Consider the following 17513-nt stretch of genomic DNA (forward strand, 5'->3'; position numbering starts at 1 on the left):
CACTTTCTGTTTTAACCATTGAGTTCTTAAGAGACTATGACCCAGTTTTTATGCCCTGAAATATTACTCTTTTGTACAACATCGGCCTCTTGTGTGAATAAAAGCAATTTTAACTTTCATAGTGGCAAGAATTTTCGCAAAACTCAACGGAATACTTAAAAAGAGTTTCACAAGCTTTAACTATGTCAAAACGTAAACTACACACATCAGGAAAGTTTTGCATCATCCCGGTTCCAGAAACTCCAGAAGATATACGTTGACTGTGGATAGTGTATCACAGACACAGTCTCTATGACTGTTCAGAGATGTCACTAAACCCGCCCAAAGATGTAAACAACCACGCATGAGCAGCGCTTATTAGACGGAGGGGATCCGACAGACGATCAATTCCAGTCATTCCACTAGGAAGGAGGTACATGGCTCGTGTTGTCTGTAGTTCAACCATGCCTAGACGGTCAGTACCGCGGTTCCATAACGTCCGCATTGTTACTTTGTGCCAGGAAGGGCTCTCAGCAAGGGAAGGGTCCAATCGTCTCGGAGTGAACCAAAGCGATGTTGTTCGGACATGGAGGAGATACTGAGATACAGGAATTGTCGATGACATGCCTCGCTCAGGCCCCCAAGGACTATTACTGCAGTGGATGACCGCTACCTACGGATTATTGCTTGGAGGAACCCCGACAGCGACCATGTTGAATAATACTTTTCGTGCACCCACAGGATGTCGTGTAACGAGTAAAACTGTGCGCAATAGGCTTCATGATGCTCAACTTCACTCCCAACGTCCATGGTGAGGTCCATCTTTGCTACCAAGACGCCATGCAGTCTGGTAGAGATGGACCCAAAAGCATGCCGAATGGACTGCTTAGGATTGGCATCACGTTCTCTTCACCGACGACTGATGCATAAGCCTTCAACCAGGCAATCGTTGGAGACGTGTTTGGAGGCAACCCGGTCACGCTGAACGCCTTTGACACACTGTCCAGCGAGTGCAGCAAGGTGGAGGTTCCCTGCTGTGTTGGGGTGGCATTATGTGGGGCCGACGTACGTCTCTGGTGGTCATGGAAGGCGCCGTAACGGCTGTACGATACGTGAATGCTATCCTCCGACCGATAGAGCAACCATATCGGCAGCATATTGGCGAGGCATTCGTCTTCATGGACGCCAATTCACGCGCCCATCGTGCACATCTTCTTAATGACTTCCTCCAGGATAACGACATCGCTATTCTAAAGTGGCCGGCGTGTTCTCTAGACATGAACCCTATCGAGCATGCCTGGGATAGATTGAAAAGTGCCGTTTATGGACGACGTGACCCACCAACCTCTCTGAGGGATCTACGCCCAATCGCCGTTGAGGAGTGGGACAATCTGGACCAACAGAGCCTTGATGAACTTTTGGATAGTATGTCATTACGAATACAGGCATGCATGAATGCAAGAGGACGTGCTACTGGGTATAAGAGGTACCGGTGTGTACAGCAATCTGGACCACCAACTCTGAATGTCTCGTTGTATGGTGGTACAACATGCAATGTGCGGTTTTCATGAGCAATAAAAAGGTCGGAAATGATGTTTATGCTGACCTCTATTCCAATTTTATGTACGGTTCCCGGAACTGATCGATGAGATTTCGGGATTGCAGCCGGATCATGTAGACTTCGCCGGCCGGAGTGGCCGAGCGGTTAAAGGCGCTACAGTCTGGAACCGCACGACCGCTACGGTCGCAGGTTCGAATCCTGCCTCGGGCATGGATGTGTGTGATGTCCTTAGGTTAGTTAGGTTTAAGTAGTTCTAAGTTCTAGGGGACTTACGACCACAGCAGTTGAGTCCCATAGTGCTCAGAGCCATTTGAACCATGTAGACTTCTTGCCACGGTATTTCGGCTGGCAATCGTCCAGCCATCTTCAGGTGAGTGTCCGTCACTGGAGACTGCAAGTTCCCGGAGTCATCTTTATAGCAAAAAATTGGCGGGAACACGCATGCGCATTGGCCTGCGTCACAGGAGCGTCCTCTATTGAAATCCGCGCCCTCTGGAGCTACTGTTCAATCTGTGGCGCCCCGGTGCATGCGTAAAGGTGAAAACTACATGTCCGCCCTCTGTCGGATTGCGCCTGCGTCGCTAAAAACAAACGTCAGATGTCGCCAGACGTGTCATTATGAATAAAATGTCTTCTCTCAGAGGAAATTAGAGATACCACCGGGTCCCAAGCCTTGTCGAGTTGAAAACTGCCATCACGATTTATAAGATTTTGCACTAGGCCTATCTCCACAGATTCTTTAATTACAGAATCCCAGAAAGTTTTCGCTGGGGCCAAGATTTTTCCGAAATTTCATCGATCATTCAATACGCCGGGAAAACTTCAACAATCTCATCAGTTTCCGGAACTCTCGGAAACGAATTGATGCTAATATATTTTTTTTTTTTTTGTTGAAGTGTGAATAATCCTTACAATAAACCTCACGCAGCTGCTAACTGTTCACGTGAAATAATTGCCTCTTTAAATGCAATACGTGCTATTCGCTATTCGAATGTTTTTGTTTTCTGTGTTCAACAACAACTTCCATTTTGAAAAACCCTAAGCCATTGTGGCAACATAAATCATGTCGACGTCTTCGCTGGCTGGCGACTTGAATTTCAACTGTGTTATCAACTTAATTTAATAAAACAGTAATCTCTTTTTAATGCAGGTTATTTCTTTACGGCTTTACGCGCAACCAGAACTAACGTACCACATTTCGGTAAGGCAGTTCATCAGTAAACACATATGGAAGTCTGAATCATTATTAACTGAAAAATTAAACTGGAAAAAATCCTAAATTACGCTCACACGTATTACGATGTTCGATACTTAAATACAAGATACCATATTTCACACACAAGTCCATTTCAATGGCTTATATGTCTTTACATTACCATTCGGATACAACAGACGGAAGAAAATCGCCGCACGACTTCATTAACGGCCGAAATATTATTTAACGAGTCGAAGAGAAATGAGATAAACCTCTTCAAGCGTTAGATGACTCTAATAAAATTGGATGCTGATTGCACGTCTTCTTTGAAGTGTGAACGACGACCTTACATTTCCCATGTTAAAGTCGACTGCAGAATGTGAACGAAGACCTTACATTTCCCATGTTAAACTCGACTGCAGAATGTATCACGATAAGAACTGTAGCCTGGAAAGCCGTATAACGTACAATCACGTAAATGTAGCGCAAGAGTGCGAGCCAGTAATCATCTCACCATAACCCAGAAACAGTCGGTTGAATATTCCCAATTCACTATCACAATGTTAAGTGTCTATACTACGAGGCAGACACAGGAGTTCCTCGTCACGCCAGCTGGAAGAGAAGTGTGTGTCTTCATCTGCTAGCTACTGGGCCCCACGAACCAATTCCGCCACCAATTTTGCCTATTGGCATGAGTCCCATCAAAGCTCGTACGATTTGATAAGATATAACTTACAGTTCCAAAGCAGAGATGTACTACCCCAGCAGACGGATAAGTGACTACAGATCTTAGAGGCAGACAAGTGCCATTCGAATGCGCAGCATGGAAGATGTCTTAACAGTTTTTATTGTGACACTTCACGTTCTGACTCGTAGAATGTTACATTTTCGTTGGTTATTCGTTCTTTTTCTCACGATCACCTCCCCCTTGGCAATCCCCCGCCAGAGATCCGAATGGAGGATTAATCTGGAATATTTGGCCGCTGGAAATATCATCCTGATACTTTGTCAGTTACAGGCCACATGCCCTGTGGTTAGAGTTCATGTGTCTTCAATGCAGGGGTTTTCATTGCCTTGAGCATACTTATAACTGACTGTTGATTCTTCCACCTTTTAGGGGAAGTTTCCCACACCAAGGACAAGAGATAGGTCTGAAACATCCTTCGCTCCTCCGCCCTGTTTGGGAAGTCGGTTGGCAGAACAAAGGCGAATCCTTATACTAAAAATTTTCGGCCTGCAGGTCTTCCGTAGGTATGTGATTGACATTCCAGTTTGGTCATGAGTTTTTCTGTAGCTCTTTAGCTCTTATAAGTTATTTTGGGTGAAAGCTGGGCTGATTCCTTTCAAAAGAGAGCGGATAGTTTCCTTTCCCTTTCTTGTCCAGTCCATGCTTAGGCACCGATCCTAACGACCTCAGCGTCGACTGAAGGTTAACGTGGCATAAGCTGCTCTCCTGCTAGATAACAAAGCGGTGTACCGTGCTCTCAGTCTACTCAGTGGGCTTCGTTTATTTGCAGCACTGCTGGGACGGAATGTTTTATATTGTTTTAAGCGACAATAATTATGTCGTCACACTGTGTCTGCATTTGCCAGAGGGGTTTGTTCCCGCAGCAGATAACATCGAACAGCACGGTTAATAAATTCTGCGGTCACTTACAGACTCGTTGTTCATTTATTTTCGCTTAATGCTATGATCGCCGACTAATTAATGGGTCGTTATTCAGGCATGATTTACGGGCTATGAAGTGGGATCCGGAACGAATGGTATAAACGGATTGCAGCAGTTAACTCTAATCCAGATTTCTGAAAAAAGTCAGTTATCTTCTGATTTGTCTAAATTAGAGTTTTTAATCTCTGCAATAAAAACAAAAAATAAATAAAAATGTAGCAATGTGGACGATAAAAACCAGCGAGGCTCAATTTGGCTTAAATGAGTAAACACTGGGAGTCAGCTGGCGCCAGCTGGCACGATAAAAGAGCAGGAAATTTCGCTGTTTTCTGTTTGTGTGTAGACTGAAGATGGTTTGTAATTATGTTTTCACTAAAGACAGGTAAAACTTTTTAAAGGCTAACATACATCCTTAAATGGAATTATAAACATAAACCTTCGATGACTGGAGTCATACCTCAATAACTGAACACAGAACGACAAATTAACAAATGTTACTGCAGTAATAAAACTAAATTTCCGGCGGGACACCACTAATCCAGCATTACTCAAGGTTGTCACTTGTACCACTCCTATTCCTGACGTACGTAAATGATTTTTAAAGACATTGGAGGTCTCTTCAAAACTGTGATGCTTGCTGATAATTCGAATAAACTGGGTCCAAACACTTCTATGCGATATACAACGAGGAGAATGCTGGAACATGCTTACAGCAAAACAGGGTAACGCTTTATCTTACAAAATTTCGTAGTATGTAAGTCCAAATTAACAAAGAATTTTCCAGGCAACAGGACAATGATAAAAGAGCACACATTAAATGAATCTGAGAGAAATTTCTAGGCATCCAGATGGAAAAAAATGGTAGTAGCAGCAGTATGTGGATGCTCTCCAATTGGAAAACACCGAACTTCCTGCAGTCTACAAGACATGTCCAAGCGCTAATATATTTGCTGCCTGTTAACATTTGTGGTTAATAGTAAATGTGAATTTAAAAAAATGGTTGAAATTGCTCTAAGCACTATGGGACTCAACGTCATAAGTCACCTAGACTTAGAATTATTTAAACCTAACTGACCTAAGGACGTCACACACATCCATTCCCGAGGCAGGATTCGAACCTGCGAGCGAAAAGTGAATTTAGAGTGAATGATATCCAGAATATTAGAACTACAAATACTTTCCACATAAATTATGTGCCCATGTCTGTGGTTCAGAATAGAGCTTTTTTTTGTGGAAAGGTCTTTAACATTGTGTCAGCAGACATCAGCCACGAGATAAGAGACCCTCAAATATTCCAAACAAAAGTAAAAGAGAACTTTGCAAGTCACTCGGCTTATTGAGCCAAGGATGTATATTACGGTTTAAAAAACTGTTGATGTTAGACAGGTCTCACCAATATATAGGTCGCTGATTGCAGTCTGTGTAAGGTATAGCAAATGTTCGAGATGAAGTATTAGGTAAACACAGCAACTATAAGTCGAAGAGTAAAGTCTTTTTCAAATAAGCTGCTTTTCTACTACGAGAAAACATAATCTGGAAGGAATTCCCACGATAATCAAGGTGAGAAAGAGAAGTAGACGAAAATGGTTTTTAGTATACTTTACAGTGATTATTTCTGCCTGTTAATGTATAGGCCTACTTTGGGCTGTACCACATCGGACGAAGACTCACCTTCATTACGGCACTTGTAGTAATTAAATGAGCGAAACATGTGTAAAGAAATCCTTAATTAGTTAAACAAAGCTCGATTCGATTAGTTCTTTTATAAGAGAAGGTAATAAATTTCTCGAGAAATGGATCAGTGAAATAGTTTTGTTCAGACTGTAGTACTGTACGATAATGCAGTGCCTGTATTGCTCGGAAGCGCAGTGCAATTGCATCTTACTTCTGAAACAACAGAGGCACTGCAATATCGCATCTATCCGCCGACGCCGAGCAAGCGACTTTCAATTAAAGTGTCTCCCCCTAACGGAAATATGCATAATGGATGTACGAGTGCAGGGTGTAAACACATTGTTGACGACATATGGAAAGTTTAGGGCTATTGTCCGACAACAGAAAACACATCCAAAGAGGGTGAAGATTTATGTAAGGAGTCTACTTTCAAATATACTGCGGTGAAGTACGAGTCGGAAGGAGAAATGTTGTCAATCTTCTGTAGCGAACGACTCACTTACAGGGCGTCCCAAAATTACAACCACATACGAAAACGCTTAGAAAGTGGACAATACAGTATTGGACGATCACCGTTTAGATATGAATGAAATAACAAATAACGTAGGTGTGTAAGAGGGAAAAGTACAGTAGATGTTACATTAACAGTGAACTAAGCGAAATCTTTGTGTAAGGAAGGTGCCGCATATGTAAATGCTGAACTAATGTAAAACGGATGCATATCAAAGTTTCAGCCATTCCGAAAAGAATTTAGCTTGCTTTTTGGGACGATTTCTTACTGATTATGACATATGGGTTCACGCTACTAATGAAACAGCAGCGAATGTAAGAGATGAAAATCTGTGGCTATAAAAAAGGGCGTAACTGATTTTATCAGTGGGAAGGTTTATGATGACGAAATAGAAAGTTCTTAAAAGAGATAATCGGTCTCTGTGCATTTCTGCAAGGAAAGAGCTATGTAAAACTGACAGAAGTGAAGCTGTGAGGACGGGGCGTGAGTCGTGCTTGGGTAGCTCAGTTGGTAGAGCACTTGCCCGCGAAAGGCAAAGGTCCCGAGTTCGAGCCTCGGCCGGCACACAGTTTTAATCGGCCAGGAAGTTTCATATGAGCGCACACTCCGCTGCAGAGTGAAAATCTCATTCTAAGAGCTATGTAGATTCTGCTTTTTTAAGCACGTTAGCCGTGACTTTCACATTTTGCCAGACTGCTTTTGACATACAGTATTATATATTAGGCAAAGATGTAATGAATCGAAGTACGAGACATAGCTGCCAGCCACCGAATACAGCCTTATCTATGAGCGCGAAATAAAGCAGGAAGATCCTATGAAAGTTCAGAAATACGTTTATTTAAGTAACTAACATTGCAAGATAAGTCATTGCGAGATAAGTCATTGAAAACAAAAAATGCTGCTACATTAATAGCCGGAAGAACAGCCAGAATGTTAGATGCAAACATGCAGACGCGAATACATTGTTTTGTAAAGGTTCCAGTTGTCAGTTTGTGGGATGGAGTTCCATGTCTGATGCGCCTGGTCGGGCAATATAGGGACGGTTAACGCTATTTACGCATGACGCTGGAGCTTTCGTCGAACGATGTCCCATATGTGCTCGATTGGAGACAGACCTGGTGATCGAACAGGCAAAGGCAACATGTCGACTCTGTGTAGAACATGTTGGGTTACAGCAGCGGTATGTGTGCGGGCGTTATCTTGTTGGGAAGCACCCCTGGAATACTGTTCATGAATGGCAACACAATAGCTTGAAGCGCCAGACTGACGCGCAAATTTGCACTCACGATGCGTGTGATAACCACTATAGTGCTCCTGCCGTCACACGAAATCGCACCCCAGACCGTAACTCCAGGTGTAGGTCCCATGTGTCTAGCACGAAGACAGGTTGATTGCAGGCCCTCAGCTGTCTCCTACTAAGAAACGCACGGCCATGACTGGCACGGGCAAGAACCAACTTTCATCAGAAAACACAACAGATTTCCATCGTGCTGTCCAGTGATCTCTTGCTTGACGCCACTGAAGTCGCAAATAGCGGTGTTTTGGGACCAGTGGAATGCACGCTACAGGACGTCTACCTTGCAGCTGTCCTTGAAGTAATTTGCAGCAATTAGTTGCGTCGCTGCGGCGCCAACTGCTGCTCAAATTGCTGCTGCAGCTGCTGTACTATGCGCGAGAGCCACACGCCTTACACGATGGTCCTTCCTCTCGGTAGTACCATGTGGCCTTCTGAAGACCGGTTTTCTTGAGAATTCCTGCCAAGTCTTTCTCCAGTACCGCAGAAGGAATATTCACTTTCTCTTATTCTCTTAGCCATTACACGAATTGGTTAAAAAGTAAATAAACGAAAGAGGGAGAGGGAGACAGAGAGAGAGAGAGAGAGAGAGAGAGAGAGTAGGAAAGAAGATTGGGTTTAACTTCCCGTCGACATTGAGGTCATTAGAGACAGAGCACAAGCTCGGATTGCGTCAAGAATGAGGAAGGAAATCGGCCTCGCTCTTGAAAAGGAACCATCCAGCCACCTGCTCGCAGAGATTTAGGGAAATCAAGGAACACCTAAATCTGAATGGCCGGACGCGGGTTTGAACCGTCGTGCTCCCCAATGCGGGGTTGAGCGTATTAATCACTGCGTTCGAACTCAGTGAGGTACTGATGATGGGGCCATCGGCGCCTTAAGGGCATTGTTGACTAACACCAACCCACCACGTCTAATCTCGAAGGTAACTAACGCTCACGACCATGACAGCGTGTATTTAAGGCAAACTTGATTTGTATCCTCTTAGCGGCACTACTAGCGCCACTCTATTATGCGATTGGCGTGAAATTTGAGTATACGTCATCTTACAGATACAGAAACACCTCTACCAACTTTCGTGTACGTCGCGCATCCTTCTTGGTGTTGCGATTTCTTTTCGTCTGCATATAACAATATCTGCGCTAAAAACGTTCGGATGACAACTGAGGAAGTCGACGAAATATTATGGAAGGGAAATAACAGCATTAACTCGACGGCAATCCTGGAAACTGGGAAACGATCGACTTTGCTGGGAAAGCCTTAAAGTGCGCCCTTAGAGATGAAGTACACTGATGGATCGAAGTTACGCCATGAATACTTTGATCGAACGCTACGCTGCCAAACTGATGCTCCAGTATTTCTGTGCTTGTGGGATGTGCTGACTAAAATTTCATACACACGCGAGTTAATTTTCAGTACTCTAAGTACATACTCCCCCCCCCCCCCCCCCCATGAACCATGGACCTTGCCGTTGGTGGGGAGGCTTGCGTGCCTCAGCGATACAGATCGCAGTACCGTAGGTGCAACCACAACGGAGGGGTATCTGTTGAGAGGCCAGACAAACGTGTGCTTCCTGAAGAGGGGCAGCAGACTTTTCAGTAGTTGGAGGGGCAACAGTTTGGATGACTGACTGATCTGGCCCTGTAACAATAACCAAAACGGCCTTGCTGTGCTGGTACTGCGAACGGCTGAAAGCAAGGGGAAATTACAGCCGTAATTTTTCCCGAGGGCATGCAGCTTTACTGTATGGTTAAATGATGATGGCGTCCTCTTGGGTAAAATATACCGGAGGTAAAACAGTCCCCCATTCGGATCTCCGGGCGGGGACTACTCAAGAGGACGTCGTTATCAGGAGAAAGAAAACTGGCGTTCTACGCATCGGAGCGTGGAATGTCAGGTCCCTTAATCGAGTAGGTAGGTTAGAAAATTTAAAAAGGGAAATGGATAAGTTAAAATTAGATATAGTGGGAATTAGTGAAGTTCGGTGGCAGGAGGAACAAGACTTTTGGTCAGGTGAATACAGGGTTATAAATACAAAATCAAATAGGGGTAATGCAGGAGTAGGTTTAATAATGAATAAAAAAATAGGAGTACGGGTAAGCTACTACAAACAGCATAGTGAACGCATTATTGTGGCCAAGATAGACACAAAGCCCACGCATACTACAGTAGTACAAGTTTATACGCCTACTAGCTCTGCAGACGATGAAGAAATTGATGAAATGTATAATGAGATAAAAGAAATTATTCAGGTAGTGAAGGGGGACGAAAATTTAATAGTCATGGGTGACTGGAATTCGAGAGTAGGAAAAGGGAGAGAAGGAAACATAGTAGATGAATATAGATTGGGGGTAAGAAATGAAAGAGGAGGCCGTCTGGTAGAATTCTGCACAGAGCATAACTTAATCATAGCTAACACTTGGTTCAAGAATCAAAAAAGAAGGTTGTACACATGGAAGAATCCCGGAGATACTAAAAGGTATCAGATAGATTATATAATGGTAAGACAGAGATTTAGGAACCAGGTTTTAAATTGTAAGACATTTCCAGGGGCAGATGTGGACTCAGACCACAATCTATTGGTTATGAACTGTAGATTAATACTGAAGAACCTGCAAAAAGGTGGGAATTTAAGGAGATAGGACCTGGATAAACTGACTAAACCAGAGGTTGTGCAGAGTTTCAGGGAGAGCATAAGGGAACAATTGACAGCACTGGGGGAAAGGAGAAAATATAAAAATGCAGTAAATGAAGCAGGCAAAAAGGAATACAAACGTCTCAAAAATGAGATCGACAGAAGTGCAAAATGGCTAAGCAGGGATGGCTAGAGGACAAATGTAAGGATGTAGAGGCTTATCTCAGTAGGGGTAAGATAGATACTGCCTACAGGAAAATTAAAGAGACCTTTGGAGAAAAGAGAACCACTTGTATGAATATCAAGAGCTCAGATGGAAACCCAGTCCTAACCAAAGAAGGGAAAGCAGAAAGGTGGAAGGAGTATATAGAGGGTCTATACAAGGGCGATGTACTTGAGGACAATATTATGGAAATGGAAGAGAATGTAGATGAAGATGAAATGGGAGATACGATACTGCGTGAAGAGTTTGACAGAGCACTGAAAGACCTAAGTCGAAACAAGGACCCGGAAGTAGACAACATTCCATTAGAACTACTGGCGGCCTTGGGAGAGCCAGTCCTGATAAAACTCTACCATCTGGTGAGCAAGATGTATGAGACAGGCGAAATACCCTCAGACTTCAAGAAGAATATAATAATTCCAATCCCAAAGAAAGTAGGTGTTGACAGATGTGAAAATTACCGAAGTATCAGCTTAATAAGTCACGGCTGCAAAATATTAACACGAATTCTGTACAGACGAATGGAAAAACTGGTAGAAGCCGACCTCGGGGAAGATCAGTTTGGATTCCGTAGAAATACTGGAACACGTGAGGCAATACTGACCTTACGACTTATCTTAGACGAAAGATTAAGGAAAGGCAAACCTACGTTTCTAGCATTTGTAGACTTAGAGAAAGCTTTTGACAATGTTGACTGGAATACTCTCTTTCAAATTCTAAAGGTGGCAAGGGTAAAATACAGGGAGCGAAAGGCTATTTACAATTTGTACAGAAACCAGATGGCAGTTATAAGAGTCGAGGGGCATGAAAGGGAAGCAGTGGTTGGGAAGGGAGTGAGACAGGGGTGTAGCCTCTCCCCTATTTTATTCAATCTGTATATCGAGCAAGCAGTGAAGGAAAGAAAAGAAAAATTCGGGGTAAGTATTAAAATCCATGGAGAGGAAATAAAAACTTTGAGGTTCGCCGATGACATTGTAATTCTGTCAGGGACAGCAAAGGACTTGGAAGAGCAGTTGAAAGGAATGGACAGTGTCTTGAAAGGAGGGTATAAGATGAACATCAACAAAAGCAAAACGAGGATAATGGAATGTAGTCGAATTAAGTCTGGTGATGCTGAGGGAATTAGATTGGGAAATGAGACACTTAAAGTAGTAAACGAGTTTTGCTGTTTGGGGAGCAAAATAACTGATAATGGTCGAAGTAGAGAAGATATAAAATGTAGACTGGCAGTGGCAAGGAAAGCGTTTCTGAAGAAGAGAAATTTGTTAACATCGAGTATAGATTTAAGTGTCAGGAAGCCGTTTCTGAAAGAATTCGTATGGAGTGTAGCCATATATGGAAGTGAAACATGGACGATAAATAATTTGGGCAGGAAGAGAATAGAAGCTTTTGAAATGTGGTGCTACAGAAGAATGCTGAAGATTAGATGGGAAGATCACATAACTAATGAGGAGGTATTGAATAGAATTGACGAGAAGAGGAGTTTGTGGCACAACTTGACGAGAAGAAGGGATCGGTCGTTAGGACATGTTCTGAGGCATCAAGGGATCACAAATTTAGCATTGGATGGCAGCGTGGAGGGTAAAAATCGTAGAGGGAGACCAAGAGATGAATACAATAAGCAGATTCAGAAGGATGTAGGTTGCAGTAGGTACTGGGAGATGAAGAAACATGCACAGGATAGGGTAGCATGGAGAGCTGCATCAAACCATTCTCAGGACTGAAGACCACAACAACAACAAGTACATACTTGAATAGACCGTTTCTACAGATGAACAGAGGACTGAGTTCATAATGGCAGTTTCGAATATCTAAGATTACTTGAAACAAAAATGAAACTGTATGGTTCAAAAAATGGTTTAAATGGCTCTGAGCACTATGGGACTTGACATCTGAGGTCATCAGTCCCCTAGAACTTAGAACTACTTAAACCTAACTAACCTAAGGACATCAAACACATCATGCCCGAGGCAGGGTTCGAACCTGCGACAGTAGCAGACTCGCGGTTCCGGACTGAAGCGCCTAGAACCGCTCGGCCACAGCGGCCGGCCAACTGTATTGTTCCGGAGACCTTTTCAAGTCTCAAGTATGTATGACATGAATGCAGACTTAAGAAAGAAATGAAAATTTATGCCAAGTCCGGGATTCAAACACAGGTCTCCTGCTCAGTGAACAGAAGAGCCTACCACTACGCCAACCTAGCACAGTGGCTTACGCGCAACTACACGGACTACCCTAGCACACCTCATTCCTGAATCGAAATTCCCACTCATGCCTTAGCCTAAAAGTTTTCATTCGTCGCTTCAGGCTGCATATATACAAGTTTGAGACTTGGAATAGTCACTCGAACTGTATAGTTTCGTTTGATTAAAACACCTATGCTTGGGTTCCAGGCGTCTAGATGGCTATTTCCACGAACAATGCAGTTCATAATTTCTCCCACCAATTTTCCTGTTAGTCTCTTGCAACTCAGCCATATCGGTGGTGCTGCAAATGATCAAATGCATGACTATACATTGTCGCTCAGCTTGATTGTCAAGCAAGTACAAAAAGCTCTGCCATCGTATCCCCAGACAATCCAATCGGGCCTGATCGACCACATGCATCGTCGGCCAATGGCGTCATTTAAATTTGTTGTGGGGGTATGGGGGTAAGTGGGGGCGGGGGGCGGGTTGGGGTCAAAACGGCGCTGTGTTAGCCGTAGTCAGCTTTTCAGACCTTAGAGCCACTACTTCTCACTCAAGTAACCCATTCAAGTAACTTCTCACTCAGCATCGGGAGGATGAATAGTCCCCATTTCAGCCCTCCCGAAAGGAAAAATACCCTGGTAGTACTGAAGTATTGAGAATTGAACTCAGGTCCTCTATATGGCAGTGCCATGGTCATCATGTGAACTACGGAGGTAAAGTCAAGCAAACAGAAAATAACATAAACTGAATATCTTCTTTTTCTATTTCTCTTCCAGTTTTTGCATGAGGAGAGAAGCATGATAAGGTAGTCAGCTCAGTCCTACAATGTGTCAGGGTTAGCGCCTGTGCCTAGAGAGCAGGATGTCCAGGTTCGAATCCCGGTCTTGCCACAAATTTTCATTCGTCCCTTCGGTCCGCATATATAAATCATAGATGCCTGAGACTTGAAAAGGTCTCTGGAACCATAGTTTCATTTGATGAAAGCTCCTATGCCTGGGTTTCAGGCTGGATCTCCCATTTCGTTCGACGCTGATGTGCTATTCCAAGCCGGCCGGTATGGCCGAGCGGTTCTAGGCGCTACAGTCTGTAACCACGCGATCGCTACGGTCGCATGTTCAAATCCTGTCTCGGGCATGGATATGTGTGATGTCCTTAGGTTAGTTAGGTTTAAGTAGTTCTAAGTCTAGGGGACTGATGACCTCAGATGTTAAGTCCCATAGTGCTCAGAGCCATTTGAACCATTTTGCTATTCCAATACACCAAGGGAAACCAATGGTCTGAGACTTGAAGGGGAACTTGGCTTGAGTTGGGAGGGATGCTAGAGTAGCCGGTGCAGTTGAGCAAAGCCACTGTGCCAAGGTGGTGTAGTGGTTAGTGCATCTGCCTAGTGAGCAGGAGACTGTGGATTGGTACGAATTTCATTCGTCTCTTCAGTCTGCTTATATACTTCATACATGTTTGAGATTTGAAACTTTCTCTGTAACCATACAATTTCATTTGATTTTCACTGGGAAAGACTGAAAGAGAACTGTTAGAAATGACGTACACTGACGGAATGGAGTTACACCGTGAATACCTTGCCCATACCAAACCAATGCTCCATTATTTCTGTGCCTGTGGGATATGTTGACTAATGCGAGCAAATTTTCAGTATTTTAAGTACATACGTAAGAAGATCATTTCTACAGATGAAGAGTGATGTGAATACATGTTGGCTATTGGGAGTATCTAAGATTACTTAATTGTTTCGTGTGAAGATCGCACCATAGCATGTTCAAATGACTTGCACTTGCAGCTTACCCCTGTCTTTTGAACTTGGGCAAAGGTCCAGTAAGTGGCGCGAGAGTCATTGAAGGATCATATTGACAGATCAAACAGACAACTGACTGTAACGCAATGACTGCATAGCAAATGGGGACGAGACGGACGCAGTGCGGCAAGTAGTGTCAGCATAGGCCTTACCGGAAATACTACTCCACGAGAAGACTGCAGGACTGTTCTGGCTACGAGGGTTAGACGGGTGACAACAACTGATTTCCAGATAGAAGTTAGAGACAGTGCCATTACATACCGTTGGAAACAGTTTACTGAAGCTGGACTGAAATCTCAAGTACCTATGCATCATTTACCGCTGGCAGTACACCACAACAGATAGTTGCATTAGGTACAGCCAGTGGCATCAGTGGTCACGTTTCTGTTTGTGGCAATAACGTGTCGACAGCCGACCTGCTGGTGGGTCACACGAAGCAGTGTCGCTCGCCAGCTGCTCGAATAATAACAAGGGGAGCTCCTGAATGTGACACCAGGACTGACTTGGTAAATTTTGAAACGGGGCTGGGTGTCGCCAATTTGTGGCAAGAATAGTAACTCTGTTGTCGCATAGTTCATGACCAGGGTATTAAATAGCATATACAGGTCATTCCCCGATGATGTTTCAAACTTTCGGGGACGATGGACTAGGAAATGAAGTATCAATTTCAGGTAGGGACCCCTGGCCCACCAAGGTTGAGTCGCAAGTTATTACCAAAAGTCGTTTTAATTCGTCTGACAATGGACCTCCTATGTCTACATCTACATACATAATCCCCAAACCACCGTACGGTGCGTGGCGGAGGGTACCCTTACCACTACTAGTCATTTTTATCTCTACTCCACTCGCAAATACAGCGATGGAAATGCGATTATCTATATGCCTCCGTACGAGAGCTAATTTCCCGTATCTTCGAAATGTGTTATGTCTTCGACATGTGTGTTGGCGATAGTAGAATCGTTCTACAATCAGCTTCAAATGCTGGTTCTCTAATTTTGTCGACAGTGTCCCCCCCCCCCCAAAAAAATAAATAAATAAATAAATAAATAAAAAATCGCGTTCCCTCCAGAGACTCCCATTTAAATTCCCGAAGCGTCCCCGTAATATCTGCGTGTTGTTCGAACTGAACCGACCCGTAACAAATCTAGCAGTCCATCTCTGAACTGCTTCCGTGTTTTCCTTTGATCCGAGCTGGTATGGGTCCCAAAAGCTAGAGCAGTACTCTAGAACAGGTCGGACTAGCGTTCTATATGCAGTCTCTTTTATAAATGAACCACACTTTCCCTAAATTCTCCCAATAAACCTAAGTCGGCCGTTAACCTTCCCTACAACATTCCTCAGATGCTCGTTCAATTTCATATCGCTTTGCATCGTTACCCCTAGATATTTAAATGACGTGACTTTTTCAAGCGGGACACTACTAACGCACTATCCGAACACAACGGGTTTGTTTTTCCTACTGATTCACGTTAATTTTATTTTTCTACATTCGGAACTAGGTGCCATTCATCGAACCAACTAGAAGTTTTGTGTAAGCCATCTTGTACCAGCCTACTTCACTCAACTTCGACGCCTTTCCGTACACTACAACATCGTCAACAAAAGTCACGGCTGCAAAATATAAACACGAATTCTGTACAGACGAATGGAAAAACTTGTAGAAGCCTACCTCGGGGAAGATCAGTTTGTATTCCTTAGAAAAGTTGGAACACGTGAGGCAATACTGACCATACGACTTATCTTAGACGAAAGATTAAGGAAAGGCAAACCTACGTTTCTAGCATTTGTGGACTTGGAGGAAGCTTGTGACAATGTTGACTGGAATACTCTCTTTGAAATTCTGAAGGTGGCAGCGGTAAAATACAGGGAGCGAAAAGCTATTTAGAATTTGTACAGAAACCAGATGGCAGTTATGAGAGTCGAGGGGCATGAAAGGGAAGCAGTGGTTGGGAAGGAAGTAAGACAGGGTTGTAGCCTATACCCGATGCTATTCAATATGTATATTGAGCAAGCAATAAAGCAAAGAAAAGAAAAATTCGGGGTAGCAATTAAAATCCATGGAGAAGAAATAAAAGCTTTGAGGTTCGCCGATGACATTGTAATTCTGTCAGAAACAGCAAAGGACCTGAAAGAGCAGTTGAAAGGAATGGACAGTGTCTTGAAAGGAGCATGACGAAGATGAAGATGGACATAAAAAATAGTAAAACGAGGATAATGGAATGTAGTCGAATTAAGTCGGGAGATGCTGAGGGAATGAGATTAGGAAATGAGACGCTTAAAGTAGTAAAGGAGTTTTGTTATTTGGGGGGCAAAATAACTGATTATGGTCGAAGGAGAGAGTATATAAAATGTAGACTTGCAATGGCATGGAAACCGTTTCTGAAGAAGAGATATTTGTTAACATCAAGTATAGATTTAAGTGTCAGGAAGCCGTTTCTGAAAGTATTTGTATGGAGTGTAGCCAAGTATGGAAGTGAAACATGGACGATGAATAGTTTGGACAAGAAGAGGGTAGAAGCTTTCGAAATGTGGTGGTACACACGAATGCTGAAGATAGATGAGTAGATCACATAAATAATGAGGAGGTATTGAATAGAATTGGGGAGAAGAGGAGTTTGTGGCACAACTTGATTAGAACAAGGGATCGGTCGTTAGGACATGTTCTGAGGCATCAAGGGATCACCAATTTAGAATTGGAGGGCAGCATGGAGGGTAAAAATCGTAGAGGGAGACCAAAAGATGAATACACTAAGCAGATTCAGAAGGATGTAGA

At 43.4% G+C, this 17513-nt stretch overlaps 1 non-coding gene across 1 annotated transcript; it reads left to right on the top strand.

Moving 5' to 3' along the window:
* Nucleotides 1-7079: 7079 nt before the first annotated feature.
* Trnas-cga (transfer RNA serine (anticodon CGA)) lies at nucleotides 7080-7155 on the top strand. Its single transcript has one exon. It is a non-coding gene; the product is annotated as a tRNA-Ser (tRNA).
* Nucleotides 7156-17513: the final 10358 nt, after the last annotated feature.

The sequence above is a fragment of the Schistocerca serialis genome, chromosome 2, assembly GCF_023864345.2.
Source record: "Schistocerca serialis cubense isolate TAMUIC-IGC-003099 chromosome 2, iqSchSeri2.2, whole genome shotgun sequence".
NCBI classification, from domain to species: Eukaryota; Metazoa; Arthropoda; class Insecta; order Orthoptera; family Acrididae; genus Schistocerca; species Schistocerca serialis.